The sequence below is a fragment of the Anguilla rostrata genome, chromosome 1 (assembly GCF_018555375.3).
Source record: "Anguilla rostrata isolate EN2019 chromosome 1, ASM1855537v3, whole genome shotgun sequence".
NCBI lineage: Eukaryota > Metazoa > Chordata > Actinopteri > Anguilliformes > Anguillidae > Anguilla > Anguilla rostrata.
Genome location: NC_057933.1, coordinates 18,805,824 through 18,827,224, shown reverse-complemented (window position 1 = coordinate 18,827,224; position 21,401 = coordinate 18,805,824). Strand labels below are relative to the sequence as shown.

General features: G+C 41.1%; 1 long non-coding RNA gene across 3 annotated transcripts in view; it reads left to right on the top strand.

Annotated features, from left to right (window-relative positions):
* Positions 1-1,143: 1,143 nt before the first annotated feature.
* Positions 1,144-21,401, top strand: part of LOC135250747 (uncharacterized) — a 26,087-nt gene continuing 5,829 nt past the window's right edge. The window contains exons 1-2 of one of the 3 annotated variants that reach the window (XR_010328999.1): positions 1,144-1,188; positions 7,662-7,913. This is a non-coding gene — a long non-coding RNA (uncharacterized LOC135250747). Of the gene's footprint in view, positions 1,189-1,237; positions 1,633-1,720; positions 1,999-7,661; positions 7,914-21,401 lie in introns of those variants that run through there. The other 2 variants (XR_010328993.1, XR_010328995.1) reach the window with 2 other exon arrangements.

The following is a 21,401-nucleotide window of genomic DNA, read 5'->3' as shown; positions in this document are numbered from 1 at the left end:
CTCTTATTTTTGACAGGTGGAGGCTGGAGCTGAGCAGGACTGGGAAGACTCTCTTGCTGCCTGAATTTCCTGTGACATCCAGGGTGTCTAAAACGCAAATGGAACTGAAATGTATGGGGGTGAGGGGGAGGGTGGGGGGCTGTGTGCGTTGATTTCCATTATGCCTTCTTACTATATCAGTGCCTTTTTTTTTTGCTGGCTAGATTTACTGACCAAAATGTTTATCTGAGTGCTGCACCAGTGTGGTATGGTGCACCGGGCATGCGCTGATTTGTGCCTCATTTGAAAGGGAATTCAAATATGGAATATAATGTTTGTAAAGTAGTCTATATATGGTTTTAATTCTTTGTAAATTTCATTTTCATATTAAAAATAATCCTTAAAACCATGAGAAAGCCTCACATCGCACATTCATGAGTACCTGAGTGCTTGGAAAAGCTCTTATCTGAGAAACAGTGTTGTGCGAAAGAGGGAGACCAGATGCAAACAATTTCCGCCGAACACTGATAGCAGAGCCGATGAAAGAATGAGAGACCCATGCAGGAAATGAAAAGCTCCCATGCCTGATTTCCTGGAATGCTTTAATATCCCATCTACACAGACACAATTTTTTCAAAAGGAAAGAGAGAAAGAGAAAAAAAATATTTTCCCAAAGCAGAGGACATCCACTGGCTGTAAGGAATAAATTATAAAAAAGAAAAACACTATTACATGGTTTATCGAGGGTATACCAAATACAATAAAGGACAAAATACCTGTAATATTTATAATAATATAATACACAAACCTGTCACATTTTGACACTGAATGTGTTGTTGGATTACATTTATGTTCAATGGGACCTTCTCTGTTCCCTTCTCTGATTTAATATTCAGGAAACTGACTGGCCCAATGAACGCAGCAATTGTGCAGCTGAAATGCTAAAAATCTGAAAAGCCTGCTATGCCATGCCTGTTGTGTCTGCTGAAGTGTGTCAATGGGGAATTCCTCCGCAAAACAAAATAGTTCATTTAACAGATCAGGAGAATTCATTCTCTCTGTGTGGCTTGCTAAACCAATCCTTACTGAGAACAAGGTGCAAAGTTTGTCAGAAGTATACGTCATAATCACCTCCCCCCTTTCACATTTTTGAAGAGCTACAAATGAATTTGGAGATATAGACCTACCTCCGACGTAGGCAAAGCTGAGGTCAAAGAGAGATTTCTGGGTAGCTTTTTTTCCAACTGGAAACAGTAGTAGCTTGCAAGCTAGCTAGGGCAGACTTGCGCTTCTGTGGGCCTTTTTTGACGGGGATGTGGAGGCCTCCAAACAGGAGCAAATTAGCACCAGCGGCCACAGGGAAATCACCATTCAGCAAAAAAATGTTGGCTAAACCCAACACTAGCCACATCCATTATGTTTTACATTACATTACATTTATTTGGCAGACGCTTTTATCCAAAGCTAAGTTTATCCACACTGAGTTACTGAAAAAACAAAATGTACTATTCTTAATTAGATTGCAAGCTAGCGTGCTTCTCCGTGTTTGATTCCACATTTTAATCACACAGGCTAGGTAATGATATTAAGTCTGAATATCTGGAGTATTTTTGACGCTTAATTGCCTAGTAAAAGAAAAAGATCCGGAAAAAGGTATGTTTATTTAACTAAGAGATGTATCCTTGAACGTATACTTCATATGGCCGCCTGCTTTTACAAAAATCAAACTACGGCTTGCTGTAAATTAGGCCTATATGCAACAACCAATCTCAAAATAGATAATCTGTTATAGCTAACCTAAACCTGAAAACAGTTTAAATCAGCTCGTAAAACCTTGGACCTCATGACGTTAGTAGGCATACTCTCTTTCATTTACATATTATTCTTTTGTAGTTTGTGTTTTAAACTTAATTTTGGCGAGGTTGCGAAAATGAACGGGGGTGAATGGCAACTGCGGAACCGAGCTGCTGTTAATGGTCAACAATGTCGCTAGTATTCACGCGATGCAAATGAAATTGGGTAAGCTCCACAAAATTACTTGTATATTTCACGTTCGCATAACACCTTTAACTGGCAGTAAAACTAATGCCTACTGCAAATTGATTTCTTAGACCCACAAGCCAAGCAGGTTTTGCTGTTGATGCGTCGTTTATAAAAGCAACGAAAAACGGCAATAGCCTAAATGGAACAAGAGACAAGCGTGAATTCTTTGTCCGATAATTTATATAAATGTGTAGGTGTGTCTGTTCTAGCCAGATTTATTATAACAATCAAATATTCCACAAATCGTCACCGTGTCTGAAATAGCTTGCCATGTCAACTGCTTAAAACACAGTTATTCAAGACATAGTCAGGTTAAACCCATGCAATTTGCCCAAATGAATCAGCATTTTCTTTTAGTAGAGGAGTAAAGAAAACTGAATGTATAAACATTTTCTGTTTTATTTGATAGTGTGCTAGTTACCCTCTCTCTAGTAGCAATTCCCAGCACCTACATTTGTATTCAGTAGTAGTGGCAACCTGTGACTGGTATGGGGCTACAGTGTAGTATAATGGGTAAGGAACTGGTCTGACCTTACCTGAAGGTCACAAGTTCAATTCCCGGGTAGGACACTGCTGTTGTTACCTTGAGCAAGATGCACTGCTTCAGTATATGTTCAGCTGTATAAATTGATGCAAAGTGAATGCTATGTAGAATGTTGTGTAAGTTGCTCTGGATAAGGGTGTCCGCTAAATGCCTGGAATGTAATTGTCTGATGCCCACCCTTGAACTGAAAGTGCTTGTCCATTGCAGTCAAGTTGCTTTTGAAGTTCACTTCCTGGTCTTGTTGAGAGACGTTTCTCATTAGCGTGGCTCCAGTATAGGTGGTTCAGCCACCCGTTCCACTGGTAACAATACATAAAAATATGAAGTCAATCATTTTTCTATAAAAAAATGTAGTCACAATAGATGTTTTTTCTTTGTTTGTCTCCTCATGTGCAGATTTGTTAGGTTATTGTGTTATTCTGGAATATTTTGTAATATAGGCTACTGCACAGTCTTCTGCTCCAATTTGTTGTTGGCGCCCACAAACGTGCACTTCTGGCTTCTCACCAAGCCCATGGAATGTCAATGGGTTATGTTAAAGTGAGCTGGTCCATACAGTCTACAGTCTATTGTAGTAGTCTTCAGTAAAGCAGCTACCTGGAGCATATGCCGTGGTTTGGAGCTATATCTCTGCCCTAACTACAGCTAGTGAGCTGGCTGAGAGCTCATTTTAGTCACGAGGACATATACTCTTCTACAAGTAAAACGTCATTTTATGGTGGAATTCCCCTTTAATAAAGAATATAATATGATGTAAAATGTGTCTTATAAGTGCATAATTTATACCAGTTCTTTCCTTCAGCGACCACCAGAGCCTTCCACAGCATCAGCTGTAGGCTGTCAAACCCGCAGTCAGAGTTGCACTCAGCCTTGCTTATGTGCCCGCAGTCCCTTTTGCCTTTCCTGGAACTGTGAGCTTCCGCTTCCTGGAATCTGCATTGTTCAGGCACGGAGCATCTTCGAATGTGTAAACGGGGCAATTTCTGACTGGCCCAGCAGATACACACTGAACCTTACCGTGACGTTAGGTTGTGGGATAAATGACCTTGTCTCGTCAGCTGTAAAGTTATCTCGATGCCCCTGACTCAGGACGACAGATGGGTTGACCTGCCTGTCAGTGTGCGCCTGGGTAATTTGCTTGTTGTTTCTGCTCGCTGGGGGTTTTCAGAATCACTTCACATTTCCCCTCCGGTGCATTCCGAGCATCTAGAATGCGCCCTCTTGCCTGCTCAATGTGAGATGCGAGAACTCATTTTCAGGGGGTCAGTATAAATGTCATGATTTTGATGCCGTTTTGATTGGAGCGCAGGCGTTTTTAGAACCAGAACGGCAGCACTGATTCTCTGGATGGTTTTTGCAGCGCTATGTAAACCCATATTTGCATGTCGCTGCTTCCATATGCTATTGCTGTTGACAGGATCTGCCTTCTCTTTTTTTTTTTCACTGAACGGCACACTGGCTGTACTGCAGGCACTCTGCTCCATCTCGCCTCCAGATTAACGGCTTTGGTTTAGCATGCTGCATTCTGGCCGTTAGACGAGGTTCAGGCGTCCTTTCAGGATTGTGGATGACACGCGGTAACTGGATGTGTAATTATATTTCCTTTTAATTATTGTCATTAGTCTAAATGGCCCCTGTGCTTTTGAAGCAGAAACAGTCGTGGGTGGCTGACTTGTGTTATGACAGTCAAACTGAGCGTGTAGGGAGCTTCCTCTCTGTTTCCAGCAGTGGGAGGCCAGTCTGTAGAGTAAGGCTCTGATGCCCAGTGAAGCTCTAGCAGCATGTGAATTAGTTCTGCGGTGAAGTCTTATGAGAGAGTTTGGTGAGGCATTGCCTGTATTCACCCTTCTGTCACCTTTTCTTTCTGTTGCTCCCCTAGCTTTACCACCCCCTCTCTCTATCTCTCTCTCTCCATCTTCCCTCCATCTCTCTGATGTACATGTTCATGGGCAGTAGACCATTGCGTTGCGGCATGCTAACTGGAAGGTGTTCTCATGAAGCCCTTCTTTTCAACTCTTATTAATGGCTGGGCCTGCTGCTATAGAAGATGAGGCAAAAAAAACTGACAGGGAGGGGGGTGGGGAATTAGAGGGGAAATCATATGGGAAAATAGAAGGTAAGGAAGATGGAAATAGATTGAGAGAGACAGGAATAAAGACGAGAGCAAAGATGGGGCAAAGGGAAAGAGGAGGATGCTCCTGTTTTCAGATTCCGTCCAAGCGTTGCCGGATCATCTCCCCTGACATCAGAGGTTCAGATCAGCCTCTACCCCCACTACCCTCTCATTCTGTGGCATATATGCAGTCTCAAAATGGATGTAAAATGGTCTCTGATTGGCTTCTTGCCATCCCATCATTTTATTTCCTTGTTCACTTTTTAAACGGTTTCTGTGTTCCCCATCTGGAGTGATTGCTCCCTCTTCTCAGAAGTGATAATGGCAAGAGCGCCGGTTCCCTTGTATTTCCCAGCCCTCAGTCTTTACCAGTCAACACCGGGAGCAGATATGAGGCACGGTAAACATGATAGGCCCCATATGGTGTTTCTCCAGAGAAGGCAGATGTCAGGACCAGGATTGTGTTCTGTCCTATACAGAGTAATGATTCCTTGTAGCTCAATTGCCTAGTTCAGGAGGGAATCAGTGGGGGGAAAAAGCCAGAGGCCCGTTCACACTGAAGGGGAGAGAGTGGCTCACAAAACCGCACGGCGCTCGCTCCTGTCTGTTTACCTTCTAGCTGATTGGATTCCGCGTGCCGCGGTGTGACCCGGGCCAGCGGCGCTGCCGGGGCGGTGTTTTTGGCACGGCTGTAATATCGACGGGTCTCCCGTCTCATTAGCGCACTCGAGCAGACACCTGAAGGCTCCGCACGCGCGCGCTCGCTCGATGAAACACTCCGCATATGAATCGCGTCCGGAGGCTGCGGCTCACGCGCCGAATTGAGCTACAGCGCTGCCTTTTGATCCTCCCGCTCCCCCGCTGGCACAAGCTGTCAGTCCTGCCCCATCGCCCCACGCTTTAAAACTGACCCGGCAGGGTGCTCGCGGGCCCGCCGGCACCGAGGCGGCTTTCCAAATTATTCTGGGGTTATTGCGGTTTGCGTCCTGCAGCGATTGGATCAAATGGGACAATTTTTTTTTTCTTTTTGCCGGAATGATGACAGCCTTATTATGCAATTGCCAGTCCTTGCTTCTCCACTCGTCCCAGCCCCCAAATCTGCATGGCATACTGTGTAGGGGAAAATGGGAGGGCTGTTTTTAAAGTTACACCAGAACCTCACAGCCTGGCGGTGGCAAAATCGGGCGGATCTGGGGAAGCTTAAGCCCTGCTCTTATAAAGCAAGGCTGTTTGAATGGGCAAATGTACATTTGGTTATCTTCAGTTACATCTCATTCTCGTTCAAAATTTTCATAGCTCTCACTGTGCATTATGAATTGACTAAGGCCATTTATCAGTCACAAATGCGATTGCTTTGGTGGTCTCCACTTCATCCCTTCATCTTAATGAGCCACAAAGTAATTTTTGGAGGCTGAATACCATTTTACCTTTTAAGACAGCATTTATATTATTTAGAATGTTACAGTAGCAGTAATTGGCAGTAATGAAATGCCAAATCTTTCCACAAAATGATATTCTCAGTTGACTGTGTGCATATTTACAAATCAATCAAACTGGTTTCTGTGCTGGCAAGAAGGGAATTGGAAAGACTAGACGCTCATATTACACATGAAAAATTAAACTAGGAATCTGACATTTTAACTGTTTGTAGACCTAATCCTAATGCATTCTGCTTCCTAGAATAAAACGCATTAAAGAGTCTGTGATGTACAGACATCCCTAGTCAGTGTATTTTCCTTTGATGTGCTGAGTAGTCTAGCGAATTGCGTTCTTTTGAGGGTTAGTACTGTAGGAATATGAGAAAATAGAAAGCATTACAAATTAAATGACACAGTGAAATCTACTGGTTGTGATCCCTCTTGGTATCTATGGAAAAAGTCCTACTTTCTTAACACACAGATGAAAACCAAATGGACATAAAGCTTAATCATCTGCATTTCAGGCATATTATAATGGCAGCTGCAGAGCTTCAGAACTTCAGTCACAAGCAACACATTTTATTCAGATGAAATTACTCAATCTGTTTTTCTCATTAGCATTTCCAAACAATATTTCTGAATAGTTTTGATGATTAGCATTATGCGCCTTCAAATTCACAGTTACCTCACTAGTTATTGGCACATCTGACTGGATTTGTATGGGACAAAATGATCAGAAAAAGATGTAAAAAAGTGATGTTACTGCCACAGTGCCACAAAGTGTAACAATCAACCAAGGACAAGCATTGAGCTACAGCTGTTAGCCAGCCTTGTTGATCCAAATTGAAAGCACCATTTTATTGAAAGTTGCCATATGTATATCATAACCACCAGGACAAAGGCAGGACATTAGTATGTGCCCAGTGCATTATTTGATCAGCATTGAAAAACACAACAACCATTAAAAACATCATCCTATTGAGATCCTTCTCTGACACCAGATCTGATTGTATTGGCAAAGGTGAAATATGAACAATGCTGACATTTTCTCTTTCTCCTTGACTCTTTTCCTTGGCTCTCTCTATACAACATGTACAAGGCAATCACTGTGAAATTACATATTAATATGATGGAAAATGTAAAAAAAATCACAGTACTGCTTAGAGGGAAACAAGAACCTTAGATTACTTTCAAGGTACAGTGCACAATAGAGTTATTGGTCAAAGTAAGTGCACTTTAACATGTAGAAATGAAAACCAATTTACAAAATGCAATTTGAATTTATTTTGTCCTCCAGAGGACTAATCTTATGTAAAGGAAGGAACTGAGTTTTGTTTTCAGTTGGCCTATTCCATAAATAGAGAACCTCCAGTCATCACCTCCAAACTGATTAATTAGCTTGAAAACCCCAAACGCATAAGCTGATAGCAACAGCAACAAGCATTAATGGATTGCAATTGTTTTTTCTGCAGCTTTGTTCACAGAGCACTTTTAAGTGAGGATGGGATACAAAGTATAAATTCCAACGTGTTATTAACAAATTTGTTTCACACCTTTTTTCAAGGGTGTGTGTCTTCTGAAATGCCAGTTGCAGCTGCTTTTCTTTGTGCAAGCTGCCAGCTCAGCTGCACAGTGACCAGGGAAGTCACAGTCGGGTTACAAGGCAGGAGGATACCCCGTTAGCCCCACACTGCGTGATGCTATGGCCACCCTGCCCGTCATGACCTGATGCAGCAGACGCCTCTCTACGGACCAAACTACTCGGAATACCAGCTGGATGCAAAACTTGGGACCCCTTCTGGTTTCTGTCTTGAAGGTTGGTGGGTTGGCTGCAGTTAAAATTCTGCCCGTCGTTTCTTTTCATAAAGCAGGTCTCGGAAAGCACGTGCCCCTCTTGTGCTCCGAGGGAAATCGCTTTAGCACCCCATAAAGTTTTCACTGATGAGAGGAGTTATTGCATCATAAACCCCCCCCACCCCCCCTTATCTCCCATTGCCATCTGGCAGTGCTACGGATATGAGGTGAATCTTGTGTAGCCCTTTTCAAAAACAAAATAGAACACGAAAAAGAAAAAAAATAAATAGCCCACACAATTCCCCTTGTCCGGTTGGTAATGATGCAGTGCTTAATTGCCTCACGTTTCCAATTGCGTGTTAAATGTGACTGCCATCCCTCTCAAACAATAAACCTTTTGTTTTTCAAACAAAAAACATTTTTCTCCTCTAGTGAGTGTTCTATAAATACTCTGACAGCAGGTTGTTGTGGCGTCATTAAATATGGATTTGGTGGTGATCAGAGCGGCAGGTTTCTCCAGGTCATGCTGTCCGTCAGTCTGTGCCTGTCTTCCCTCGTAATGCTCTGAAGCCACAAACGCCAAGGCAGGCTCCGCACATATCGATCGCTGAGCAGAGTTCATCTGTTTTAAATCCAGTTGAAACACACTTCCAGCGTGTAATCATGTTCCTTTTATATGTTGTAAACCTTGAAAATATTTTCAAGGATAAGACCGTCATAAAAGTGTACAGAAGGGAACAGGCTATTCAGGAAAAACTCATTCCCGTCTGTTTGGTGGCTTGTTATTTACCTGTTTGTAAAACAGTAATGCATCATATTTGTTGTGTTTATCATGCATTCAATCAGTTAATGCCAATCTGCAATACCAAGATAAATAATATGGTAATGTAATAGGTTTCTACTTAAAATGACTAAAATAGTAAATGAAAGACAGCCTTGAATTAAATTAGTTAAATAGTATAACAAGAAATTTCCAAAGAGAGAAATGATCAGCTAGTTTTTGTCCTTGAGCAAACCTAGGTCTCTTACTCTTCTAAAAAAAATCTAGCAAGCTATTCCATGTGTTAGTAACTATTTATGTGAACAAGTGCTTTCTCATGTCAGTGTGAAATTGATTTTTAAATGTGCCCTCTATTTTGGTGAACAGAACTTATTTTGAAATGGCTTTTGGTACAACTTTTTAATGAATGAGTCCTTGGATTCAATCAATATTTGTCCCAAACTTTGACTCATGATTAAAAAAATACAAGTATTGTGTTTTCGTTTTTCAAAAACACAGTTTGCCAACGGCTAAACTTGCTTAAATGTGTTTGTGAAGAAAAACAATACCACCTGCATTTAATTGCTCGTCAGGACAAATGTTGATTGAAACAAACCAAAATGCTTTATGTCCCTTAATATGAATTACTTTTTTCAGTTAGTCCTTGTTGTCCTTCCAATCACCTTTTCTGGTCTTCAATAATGTTGTAAAGTAATTTCTAAAATTAAATGCGAAGGCTTAAACAGCTACATTCAATTTATGCCAATTTTCAATTATGGAATTATGGAAAAGTTTACCTACTTAATTTTGCAAAGATTACTGCCTTGCTATATGATTCAGTAAAATAACATAAATCCCCAAGAAAGATGTTGATTAGCTGTTAGGTTTCTTGTTAAGTAGTATATTTTGCTTCCATGTAATTTATTTTTCACGCACTGTTTGTGAGCAAGCATTTTATCTGCAAATCAGGAACATCATTTGGAATCTAGGTAGATGTGCTTTGGTAAATTGAAAACTTTGAGCAGATGACTGGAACCACAGGCAAGGAAATTCAAATAGTGAGGGCTGAGTTCAATATAAATGTAATATTAACCACTGGTTTTTGAACGGCACCCAACGTCATGTCATCCCTCTTTTTATTCTTTGTACTCGACACTGAATCAATACGGCAATATCTCCCTCAATTACGACAGATATCACTCTTTAAAATCCCAGTTTCCCAACAACTTTTGTCCCATATCGTGGGTCACAAGCCCTGTTGGAGTCAAGAGTATTTTTGGGCTGTAAAGTGCAGTGTTTCTGCAATTAATTATTGTTTCTGTTGTCATTGTTTCTGTTTTGTGTCATTTACATCATATGAGTAATCATATTTACATCATTACATCATGTGAGCGGTTAATGATTACTATTGTGGATTTGCTATTGTGAGCCAACTGATTGAAACAGTATGATTGTCCTAACTCAAGTGCATCATGCAGCTTTGACCAGTTATCTCATGCAACTCAGCTGGAAGGCACATTATTATCTGGAATGGATAGCCCTGCTCTGTTTAATTGCATAGTCCTGTGCAGTTTGGATAACCCTTGGGGTTTAGTTGGATAGCCCTGTGGGGTCTGACTGCATAGTCCTTTGGTTTGGTATGGGTCATGCTGGCATATTCCATGAAAAAGAACAGCACCATCAGCTGAATCAGCTTAAAACTCCTGGCCAGCGCTGCCCAGCCCTACTCCTGGAGATCTTCTGTCCTGCAGGTTTTCATTTCAACCCTAATTTTCAACACCTGACTCTCCTAATTAGCAGCTCAACAAGATCTCTAGTTGTTGGATGATGCAAGCTTTGTTAAGGTTCGATTGAAAACCTAGATAGTAGATTTCCAGGAACTGGGTTGGGTAGCCTTGTTGTTGGTGAACATTTTAAAATAGCTGATTTTGTGGTATGCTCGGAGTCTTAGACTTTGCGGTGTCTTAGCGCAAGCATTTAGTTTCAAAACTGATCTGGCTTGCTGCTTGTTACTATGTGAAGTGCATTGTTCCGGAGGCAGCAGGGGGAAGTGGATGAATACTTTTTGGATTTGGAGCCAGAGATTAAACTTAAGAGACCTCCTACAGTGAGGAGCAGAAGAAGAAAAGCAGGTGTTTTGGGGAGATATTATTGCTTGCATTCATGTAGGGAGCAGAGAGAGAAGGGTTGAAGGGGCACCATTCCAAGACTAGCAATTTGAAAATGAATGCAGGCTACAGTTGTGAAATGGCCTGTGGGGGAGTAGACCAGAGGGATGGGAAGGAAAAGGAGAAGACCAATTAGGCAGGCAGAGTGCTGGGTGAATCAGTGGAATTAGATAGTGTGGGCAGGGAGGCCAGCAATGTAGAAGTTTCAGTTTGCCTGGCAAGATAAAATTTATGGATGATGGATATAAAGAGTTACCAGGGCAGGGCCACAATCTTTACAAGGCCCATATTGTCCAACTAAGGGAGCAATTAGCCAATTGCTATAATACCAGTAAGCTTGTCAGCCTTTGGAAGATGTAAGACGTGGGTAGTCATGCAAATGATAAGTTAAAAGATGTGATGCAAGAGTGCTTCTTCTGAAAGCTGGTAATTGATTACAGGGGCAAAGTATGCACAAGCTGCACATACCTCAACTACCAGAACCTCCGGTGGGTAATGGATAAGCAAAGTGGGCAGAAAGCACGGTCTGCAGTAACTGTCAAGTATAACTGCTCAGATGGGTTGTAGATGGTTTTGATTAGCAATGGATGCACCCACGGCATTGCACATGAGAGCTAATTAAGCAATGGTGGTGGGTCTCCCCTGGGAGATGGGTGCTTGCCCTTTGATGCTGGGGATGAGAAGGTCAATGCCCTGTCTTGCTGGTAATGGGGACAGTTGGTGGCATTTATTGGCCCTTTCATGCCTTTGGTGCCCCCCTGGGACAAAATCACGCTTGCAGCCTCTGGGGAAGTAATTGGCTGGTTGCAGCCGGAAGATGAACATTATATAGCATAAATATTAAGAGTTTTCAGCTGAAAGCAGGCTTTTGAGAATCGACAGGTTGACATACTCTGCCTCATCACATGCAGCCATTTTTGACCTTTGGGGTTCATTTCAAGAAGATTGTCATGGTTCTGATTCTTTTTTTTTTTGGATGGAAAATACATTTTGGTTGACTGTAAGTTGATTTTTTTAACAATATGTTGGGTTAGGCTGATAATTTAATCATAATGCTTTTCATATATTTTCTGTAAAAAAGAAAGTATAAAGAGAAAAGCATAAAGAGAAGTATAATGATCCAAGGTTAGCTGTAAACATACAGAAAATTGCCCAGTTCTTCTTCTTTGTAAAACATGAGTTTATGTGTTTACATCCACAAAAAATAGAAATCTGTCCTTGTCTATTCTGAATCCTCTGTTTCTTTACTGTTACCATAGGAACACTATTTTCAAAAACAAAGACTTAGCCTACATTTTTCCACCAAATTTTTTTTTTTTTTCAGTTTGTGATTAGATGCCTGATATTAAACTCTTTGTAGCCATTGTTCTGCACCATATTACCACAGATCTTACTTGTGTGCATTATCAAATCACTGACATAACAATAAAATTTTAATTGAGTTACAACACATTTTCGAACCACGGAACAAAATTTGTCAGAAATGCGAATCTGCCAGAAAGTCATTATGAGTTCCTCTGTTCTTCTATTTTCAGCATTTTTACCAGATGGAAAACCTATCTGAAAGTCATTTGTCCGGAATTACTGTGTTTAATTGATGGTTTCCCATTGCTGGAAGCTTTTGAAGCCAGGTTTGCCGGAAGGGCTAGCATCTGTGCTCTGCCAGTATTAGGCACCTTTAAACATTTTGTTAGTCTCATTCTCCCTTTTTGTTTCTGACAGCTGGGGGTTTAATTGACAGCCACAGAGAAGGTATTCACAGGGCTTCAGAGAATTCATTTATTACCAACTTTAAAGCACAAGTTTCTCCCACCAATGTTTTTCATGTGAGCGAGATGACTTGAGTGACCAGCAACATTGGAAAAATAGTTTCACAGTAGCGTGATTGACACTTCGTGAATGAAATGAGAAAAAGAGAAATCATAAACAATCCTCTAATGTAATCTTGAATCAGCTGAAAGCAAGACCTTCCGTTACTGAAGAGCTTTCTTGCTGTTAGAACGTACTGTAAACTGCTTTACATTTCACTCCTTATCTTCACCCCTGAACACTAATTTCTTTTCGCTCCCATTAAATTCAGTTCAGATGAGATGCAAATCAGTTTAATTTAACATGCATTTGCCATCATTGTCAGTAGAAATTCTTTATTCTAGATCATGAAATCATAGTGGCAATTTCCCATTTGTACATGATTCCCATTATATGCTATGTGTATGCAGCCGACAACATATTATTCCCATAAGATATGACAGAAACATATTAATCTCATTAATACATTTGAGGTGAATGTTTGTGGCTCCAGAGTGAGATCATTTGGTCGATTTTGTGGCCTTTTTAATTTGCAGTGCCAGTAAACTTATTTGCACCTGAGGTACAGTAGTTTCACAGTGTAGCTACTTAGATAGCCTGCACACTTTTTCAGTCAAATCCTAAAATTTCACAAGTGCACGCATTTTCTTGTTTTTGGTTGGTGCAATGGAAATAGCTGATCTTAGCTAAAAATAGGGTGTTTGTTTGTCCGATTTTGTTCCTATCAGAGTCAAAATGTTCACTTCATTATAAACAAGGAATAACACCACTTACGCAATAGCATGTGCATACATTGCTGGGTGCGATGTTTATGTTACTTTGACAGTTCTATTGGGTTTTGAGGACCATATTGATTTTTGACCAACTTCCTACTTAATTTGGATTGGTTTGGCATTTTGGAATCGATGCAGCGCATTGATCGGTCTATTGGTTCGAATCGGAGAATCTTTACACCCCTACTCCTAATTTCCTGCCTTTCTGCTTTTTTGTGTGAAAATAAATGGATGGAGAAGAATTCTTGTTCAGAGCCTCACTCTACTGCCTCTGTGCAGTATGGTCTGCAGCTATGTTCTTTGCACTGTGCAGGGAAAAGAGTTTCTATTCAGTTGCTAATGATGCATTACACAGGGACATTGGCCAGAGACTGAGGGTCCAGCAGGCCTTGTGACAGCCACAGACAACTCCAGCTGTCCACAGCCAGAGTTCTGCAGGTGCAAGATCCATAATGTACTCTAAGTGACATTGCAGTGTTTAACCCTGGCAATTCAAAAGTAATATCTTGGAGACAATAAAAAACGGTGGCTGACTTGGCCCTAGAAGGAACGGCATTGGCCATTCCTGCCATGTGAAAAGAAATCGGATCACACGGTGGGCAATATAGGGTCCTACAGATTTTCTGAGCCCAGATAACAGCAGCACATATGGATAGGGTTCTGCTCAAACTTAGGCTTTGATTTAGAATGCATCCTTAACTTTGACTTACTTAAGTAATGTGAAGTGTTTGTTTCTTCGCCAAAATTTTGATGACTTGCGCAAACTGGTTTTATTGATTGAAAGGTCACACTCTCTACTGCTTGTAATAGGGAAAACAAACTCAATTTGTGAATGGTTTCTGTAGATGTTTTTAAGCTTTCTGAGCCCCCACATTAACTTGATGAGCAAATACATTTCATGTGCTTACTAAAAATTCAGCCAGACACATAGAATCTGGAATATATGTCACGGAATTACAATTACAATATTAGAGGCCTCGAGGTCTCCTAAAGTGACTGTCGTGTAGCTGCATACCCTCACCTCAATAATGGTTCATAATTGGCACCTCAATCCAACAACTGCAATGCCGTTACTATCTACCACACCAGTACTATTTTCAAAAAAGAGGAAATAATATTTACAATGATCACACGATTATCAATCATTTGTAAGCCAATTTTATTGTACATAAAATAGGTTTGTTTTATCTGAAACTCTAAAATACGGAAATGTAAACAAGAGATTCTGTTTGGGACCTCTGGGACTCCTCAGTTTGGGAACCACAGCTCAATCTGAATCCCTTACCTAACACCTACAGATGAACACAGAATCTTTGATGTGATTAGACGTCTTTTTATTTTAAAATACTTGTGCTTCTTAAGGGCTTGTCGTCACATCTTCTGGGTATGCGCTACCATGGTAACTTTTTTGACTGGTTCTTTTTTCTTTTATCTACAAACTTGGCTTCTTCTAAGAAATCATTCTTAAAGTATTGTGCAGAGGCCACTAAAAATCAGTTTGATTATCTCATTCATGATATTTTATATATTCTAATTCTGTGCCTGGTCTAAACAAACAATACCAGAATGCACCTCACATTGACCCACACTGAGAGCATGCTATGTTCTTATTAATCAATGAGATGCTGCACTGTGTGCTTGCATATTTGTTTGTCCGTGCATATGATGATGCGATGCTGTTAACAATGCACCCAGCTGTAAAGTAGTGCAAAGGGAGCCACTCATGGTTATGTAATCTGCACAACATAATCTTCCCGTTTTTCTGAAAAGAACCCGAGAGCATCGCAAACCATTTTCTCTCACTTGACAAAATTCCAGTCAAATTCGACAGCGTAAACTCTCCTTATCTCCCGCTGCTTCGCCTGGACGCATTCCCTTTATGCTTTTCAATTAAACCGCACATAACGAAACCAGGGAAATCCCTTCATCCCACAATGGAGGTACACGGGGGGTTAATGCAGAAGCTATGCTGTTAACACAGGATTTTCAGGGAGGTGGTGAGAGCGTTTCCAAATGACAGTCGCAAAGTGTTTTAATTACCCGCCAGCTACAGGCCTGGATCATGCTGGGACTTTTCTGAAAATAGAACTGATCCCTGAGCCAGACTGGAGTGGTACCAGCTAATGTGAGATAGGAAAATACCCCAAGGGGCGTGTGCTGGGTGGGAGGGGGTCTCACTCTGAAAGTGCATCAGCTGAATGTCAGCTTCTGATGCCTTTCCTCCTGCTAAGATTCTTCTATCATCTGACCCTGAGGACCAGAGTTGAGCCAGCTCTGACATGGCACAATTGTTACTTCAGGGCGTTAAGGGAAATTCTGGTCCTGTACCAGTCCAATAAATATGTCTCTTGTTCCTTCATAAAGCCATTGTGTGCTCTCCTGTCAATTTGGGAGAGTTAAGATGGCCACTCCCTCTCCTGTGATGTCAGCTGCCACTTCTTTTCAACCAGCACTCTGCAAGTTCACCTTGCTATAGACATGAGACAGAGGAAGGCACTTCATGTTTGGTTTGATCAAGCAGGCTGTGGGTGCCCTCTTGACCAGATTGGGTCACTGGCAGGCAATGAACCGCAGACTGAATCCCTGTATTATAGACTGAATATATCCCTGATATTATCAATAGCTGGCAGTTTGCTGATTGCCAAGTGAAATGTAGCTAGCAGTAAAGTGTTTGCTTATAATGGCTAATGTATATGATAGAGGAGGTCTGATAACCTTCCAGGCCTAACAGGACTCCAGTGTAAGCATATTTTTTATTGAGGCATGTATGTGGCCAAGTAACCAGTTAGCTAGCATTCTAAGAACAATAAATACTGGAATACTTTCCTCTTGCTAGTCAATTTCAAAGATATTTGAAAGAATTGGACTATGATATTATGAAAAATCTTCTTTATAATAGACCTTAATGTAATACCAGCACCTGCCATTAGCTGTATGCTTGTGTCTAATGACCATATATGGAAACTAACCTAACCTCACCTAACTAACCAGCTTGTCAGTTAATTTCAGCAAAAGAAAATGAACAATTACTTTTCTGTCCAAATACCGAGCGGTAATTTTACAGTAATTGCAGTGGAGGGATCAAGGGAAACATGAGATTAAAGGAATTGGAATGTGATGAAAGGACTGAGGGACTGCTTTTAGGATCTTGTTTCAGGGAGAGATTATGGGACGAGGAGGATTTTATTGTGAACTGTTACTCATCTATGAATTTAAACTCCCCATTGAATTGAACATAACCTCACCTGTCACGCTTGCTGAATTAGTGCAGTGCATATTAGTTCCAATCATTTATTTCCATCATTATTGTTTTCAGGGCGCACTAATTATATTTATTTTCATTTTAATTGCGGGTGCCTGGTAACGGGAGCCGTGCTTCCAACGGTATCTCCAAATCTCCAGCAAATAAGCGCCAGCAGTAAGTGCCGGAAGTTATCCAGGCTCCGTGTTGAATAACTGTTGTGTCGTTGCTCATTACAGCGGTTTGAACTGAGCCACGGTGGAACACAAGTGGGCACTCTCTGGGCCTCTCATTTTTATTCAGCTCGTACACTTTGTCAGATGTGAGAGATTGCAGGGCGGAGCTGCTGAGGTATCTCTCTGACTGATGCCCTAGCGGAGTTGTGCTAACGCTGTAGAAAGGTGCATTAAAGACCCGCCAGTTTTCTGGCTTCAGCCCCAATCTCATCTTTGCAATAAACACGCTCAAAACTTTAAATCTGCTTTTTCAAAGCGATGTGCCTGTGCTGCTAGTCTTTGACAGAACTTTTTTTCGCATTTGGGGAAACGAAGGCGATGGGATGCGGATAGCTGTGAAGTTGGGACCGAACATATCAGCAAAATCCTCCCCGTTCGCATTACCCAGCGTGAGGAATCTAGAAGCTGAAGATCACTTTTGACAGTCCCCTATAGACATGGTCTCCATTTTGCTTCGCTGTGAAGAACACTGACTCGGCCACGTGCCGCAAAAGAAAATTTGCCATTCTTGTTTGCTTCCCGGGATAGCGCCGGTGTACACTTTCATTTCTGCACGTCCCTTCAGAGCCATTCGATGTAAATTCAACGCAACAATCAGTTTCGGCCAGGCCCGCTGAGTGACACTGTTAGCTTAGCAGTCCCCCAAAGGGAAACAATTTGAATAGAATTGAAATGGAAACAAATAGATTAGGGATGTCATGTGGAAAAGGGCTTTTCATGATTGCTAATGCATTGATTTAACCAATGTAACCCCTTTTCCCCCCCTTTTTATTTTCTTTATCGGTCTGCATCTCGTATTGCTCAGCACCAAAGGTATTTAGCGGCTGTGAGGCTCCAGGTTGTTTGCCTCACAGCCCAAAGACGCTCAGAAGCACTACAAAGGACGACGGGGTAGTCTTTTCCATGAAATGTTTTTGTCGTTGCAATATTTTGACTCGCCAATCCTCTGTCACTTCGTGTGTGTTAAACATCGGCATGTGGACACAGAAACACGGCAAAAAAAAAAGAATGTGAATAAAATAACGCGGGGAGAAGGCAGGCCGCATGCAGGGTCTTTTTGAATAAAGGCGAGCAGCTTGTTTACTGGCTCTCCATTTCGGCTGCCGTCTCATAGGTGTTCATGCTGAGCACAAAGTGTTTCCTGAGAACTGAGTAAATATCAGTGGATGCATGGCTTATCTTTTATTTAAGCACACATGAATATAAAAAGGTGTCATTTGTTTTTTTATTAGGTTGTGATGGTGATGCATGTGGCACTATGAAGTCGATTCTCCCCCTGGAGGTCTATACAGTGGTATCTGATTTTGCTGGCTTCTTTGTCATAATCTTTTTCCTACACTTAAAACACACAAATATGAATGCACACACGGGTTCACACAGGCACACACACACATGTGTTTACACACACACACACACACACACACACACACACACTATTCCTTTAAAATAGAGAGATTAGCTATGGCTGGTCTCCTGCCTCTTCCTTGGGAAGAATATTGATCTACCATCAGTGCTTCCCCAGTGAGAGACATCTGGTGGGCGTTTGCTGCTGGGTTGGGATGATTGACAGGAAATTCCGTCACCTGCTCTGTCTGCAGACTGCCATGCACTCTCTCTGACTATTCCTGCACTAATGTTAAACCCTGAACTTCCTGGGTAAAGGAGTCCACCATATAAATAAATCAGAACAATAAGGACCTCTGGCTGTCTGTCGCCTTTAAGGGCAGAATATACTTAATATACTCTCTTCTTCCCAGCCCTTCTGAACCTTCATTTTGGCTTACGTGTATGCCCATATATTCCAGTCACAGACATTTCCTTGTATTTTACCTAATATTTCAGGCTTTCTCACAAGCTGTTTGAAAGAGTCAAAAAAATTGCTTGACATCTTTAGGACAGGCTTTACAAAGACATCTGTAATAGGTTCTGCAGGGACAAATAAAACCCCTTTTTGAATATGGATGAATCATCCGACAGAAGTACGGAACAGACTCCAAATCACCATGTTGTCTGGGAATAGGTGTCACGGAAGAAGAGTAAGTATTTGTTGTTGTTTTTGTAACAGATGGCCCTGAAGTGCAGGCCTGCATCCACTGTGCGGGGAACAAACCCTTTTTTTTCCTGAACAGCGATGCTTGAATTGCAGTTTCAGATTTTCCTGCACGTCCAAACCACATTATCATTCCTGCTCCTGGGAATGGACGTCTGTCAGTCTTTCTAAAACAGAAGTGTTTTGCTTCTGATTTTACCTTATCCCCCCCTCCCCACCCCCAACATTTTTTTAGGTGCTCCTAATGTAGAGCACCTGTTCTCAGCCAATCAGTGGTTGCGGTCTCATGTGGTGATTTTTACCATCACATCATAGCCCCTTGTCTGCCCCCTCTCTCTCTCTCTCTCCCTCCTACTCCTGGCTGCTTTTCCATCAGTCTCATTCTTTCGCATGGCCCAGTTTGCAACCCATTTGTTCCCTGTTCTGCAGCCCTCTGACTGTGATTAAGGACACCATTAACCCTGTCCAAAAGCACCAAGGAACTTTCTGAAGCAGATAACAGCCATCTACATGTAGATGGAGATTTGAATTAACCTGTCTGCAGATGAGGTATGTGGTCTCAAGGCAGCAGCTTTAATATTTCCAGTCATATTTTGAATGTTTCTTTTGTTGCTATCCCCTGTCATTAGCAACCAAGTACAACAGGCCAATCCAATCATTTGGTCAATGAGTTGGTTCATCTTTTTTATAGTCAAAAGTAATCATTATGGGCTGTGGTTTTCAGGAGCTGAGAGATGTAGGCCTAACATATTAAATAAGTTCATCAGCAATGCTTGTGCCCGTTAACATATTAGTTGGTGCTTTTGTGTGCCGGTTGCAAGCAGTCTTGGACAAATTGTGATAAAAATGTGAATTAGATCAATTCATTAGTGTGGGCTTATATATTAATTGAAGCATCGCTATCCTCTTCCATGATTTCTTTAATTGTTCATCTTTCTTTGCTCCCTGTAACATTTCTGTAGTTATCCACACCTTACCCTTTTCATCTTTGAAATGCTAACTGAATTCGTGCAGCGAGTAGCATCAAGGCCAATCTGCCTAGAAAGGATGCACATCCGCACTGTAAAGTGGCCCTTGAGCAAACACAAAGTGAAGAATACTGACACACAGGCACAGCTCTCTGTAAACATACGTGATGCAACTTGCCAAATAATCTCTAGAAGACGTAAGGGCTTGATATGGGCTGAGAGATCATCCAGCACTCAGAAAATTCCCCTTCTGTTCAGGCGATGAGGTCAAGCTCATTGTTTTGCATGTAAAGGAGAAACGGTTTACTGTCAGATTTCAATAGTGTGTGAAGTTGTTAATTTGTCTGTCAAGAGGAAGAGGGTTTGCTACTTAGTCAGATACTCAGCTACTCACTTAAGTGATTGCAGAAGTAAATTGATGTGAAATGTGAAAATATTGTAATTTATATAAGCAAATACACGGATTGCTTCATTTCTGTAGCAACCAAATTATGAACAGTAACTTTGGCTTGTACAAAGGATGTCATACCAAATATGCTTTTATGTAAGAAAATCAAGCTGTATGTATTTGATGTCCCTTCTCAGTTTTTTGCATGTTGTTAAAATGTTTATATGTTATTGATTTAAATAATAATACATAAACTCTATAATTATAATCAGGCTTTGCAGTTCCCAACATGAAAAAACTGACTGTTACATGATATCTTTACTTTGGGTCTGGATGGTTCCGTGCTTGTTTACTTTACATTCAACCATGGTGATAAGTTCACTGAAGGCAGATTAGTATTTGAATATAGCTGCTGAAACCCCACAGTTGAGGAAACCCAGCTAAAGGAATGATTTGTACATGCAAGGTCCACAATATTTCTATTACGCAGTACAACTCTGTGAAGATCAATACAAAAAGTGTTGGAAAATTTAGACTAGTGCTGAGTAATTACAAAGTTGTAAGTACATTTTTTAGGAGGCCAAGTACCGCGGTTCAGATGCCTTATTTTTATAGGACAGATTAAAGTTTTACAGCAGTGTGGCCATAACATCCAGATGGGTCATTGAAACTCACAAAAACTGCGATTGTGTTTGTCATTTGAAAATGGGTAGGGTAAATGGAAAAGTTTATACACCCACCCAGACATTGATTTGGGTCTTGTTTATTTATTACATACTGGAACCATAACAGTTGTTTTATTTTCTTCATTTTAACCTTCAGAATGAATATACCTTAAACCATAGTGGTCTATATTATAGAGGCCTGCAAACATATTTCCTATATTGAACCGTACAAGTGATAAACTCAGAGACTTACCTTTTTAAAGTACAAAACGACATGCATTGTCACTGCCCTGAGGTGAATTGAAACAACAAAAGTGCTATTAATGTTAAATACTATATTTTTAATATCAAAACTTAAGTGTTCCCTCCTCCTGAATCACAAGTGTTCTCTACTCTGCGTCCTCAGTCGTGAAATGAGCTCCCCACAGCAATCATGATGACAGGGTCACTGT